The sequence below is a fragment of the Lethenteron reissneri genome, unplaced genomic scaffold, assembly GCF_015708825.2.
Source record: "Lethenteron reissneri isolate LAM-NWPU_2019-01 unplaced genomic scaffold, ASM1570882v1 scaffold_1320, whole genome shotgun sequence".
Taxonomy (NCBI): Eukaryota; Metazoa; Chordata; class Hyperoartia; order Petromyzontiformes; family Petromyzontidae; genus Lethenteron; species Lethenteron reissneri.
The window spans coordinates 23,355-25,152 of NW_026891026.1; the positions used below are offsets into that span (position 1 = coordinate 23,355).

At 53.3% G+C, this 1,798-nt stretch overlaps 1 non-coding gene across 1 annotated transcript; it reads right to left on the reverse strand.

The window, feature by feature from the left end:
• Positions 1-738: 738 nt before the first annotated feature.
• LOC133361987 (U6 spliceosomal RNA) lies at positions 739-843 on the reverse strand. The gene has a single exon (XR_009757445.1). It is a non-coding gene; the product is annotated as a U6 spliceosomal RNA (small nuclear RNA).
• Positions 844-1,798: the final 955 nt, after the last annotated feature.

Here is a 1,798-nt window from a genome sequence, read left to right on the forward strand (position 1 = left end):
CCTCAGCCGCCGCCGCGACGACGGCCTCAACGGTGATCTCGGGCGGGGGGAACACCATCACGCCGTTCCTTCGCGAGAGGGTTTCAAGCTTGGGGTACTGTGCCATGATGCTTGGCGACAGCACCCTAGCGTGCAAAACGCGGCTGCACTACCCCAAATAAATTGGAGGGGAAAATAAATAAATAAATGCTCACAAAAATAATAAAGACCCACCTAAACCCACAAGACCCATGAAACCAAGGAGGAACTCACTAGAAAGAAAGAGAGAGAAAAAAGAACAAAGGAAACCCACACGAGAGAAAGAGAGAGTGCTGCGAGTGAGTGAGTGAGACCAGGGAGAGAGACACAGAGAGAGAGCACACAGAGAGACACGGGGGGGGGGGGCGCAGAGAGAGAGACACGGAGGGGGGAGAGAGACACAGAGAGATGGACACGGGGGAGGGACACACAGATAGAGACACGGAGAGGGTGCCGTAGGGATGGAAGAAAAACATACAAAACAAATAAAACCAGCACCACGTGAAAGAAACGGAGAACTCACAGTGAAGGAAGAGAAGGATGTTGAACACGACGACTCAATAAACGAAAAAAAAAGCGGGGTAAAGCGTCTATAAACGCGTGGGCGCTCTCTCAGCCTAGGCTCAGGCTATCACGTGAGCCCAGGCCTCCATCCACACCAACGTTGGAGCGGGAGCAACAGGTTCGTGCGGCCGCACCCAAACAGGTGGAGAGAGAGAGACACGGAGAGAACGCTTCACGAATTTGGGTGTCATCCTTGCGCAGGGGCCATGCTAATCTTCTCTGTATCGTTCCAATTTTAGTATATGTACTGCCGGAGCAGAGAGAGAGACAAGGAGAGAGAGACACGGAGAGAGAGAGAGACACGGAGAGAGAGAGACACGGAGAGAGAGACACTGAGACACGGAGAGAGAGACACGGAGAGAGATACACGAAGAGTGAGAGATAGACAGCCATTGATTGAATTTCACGGTTTTTTCCAAAAACATTTATTGGAAGAAGGCACCTCGGCACAAGTAAAACAGATAAAAATGTCACAGGTAAAACTGGTAAAGGAAGTAAAAATGGCACGAGTGATCAATTCTGGAGAGAAAGAAGGCACAATGAAACAGGTTCGGGGTTTGGGATGAATCATCTCTTTCATTCATATCTGTATACAACCGTCAGTACAGTACTTATAACTGTTAGCACACCACTTTTAACTGTTAGTAGAGTCCTGTTTCATCGTGAAATGTTTGTGTCCCGGTGTCCACGTGTGCCATTTGTTCCCGTGCCATGTTTACCAAATGTCGGCTACTTACACCCCTCGCCTCGGTGTCTCCGCACACGAGCATTGAAGCCGACAACTCTCGTCCAGCACGAGAGACCCTGGGCTCGACGCGAGCGCTGTTGCCAAATCGCTTCGGAGTCTCGCGCTCGGCCCAGACCACAACTGCGCCGCGTTCACGTTCCATTCCTTCTCCGTGCCCACGCAGCGGAGGCCCCTCTGGCTATTGCCAGTTGCCCGCGGCTGGGCGAGGCGCAGCGCGTGCAAGATGTCACGCATCTGTCCCGCTCATGTTCCAGTGTCTGTTCGGGAAGTCGAACTCGGCTCTCCGGGTCCAGAACGCAAATGCGCTGAAACCGCGGCGCCACCGCTCCACCGGGCGAGCGTCAATGACGCCTGAACACTTGAAACAGGTTTCTGTGTAGAGCGGTCTCCATCGTGGAGAGGAGCGGTGGTACGGGTGCGGGTATCCATTTGCGACCCTGGTGCGGCCGGGTACGGGTACGGGTAAGG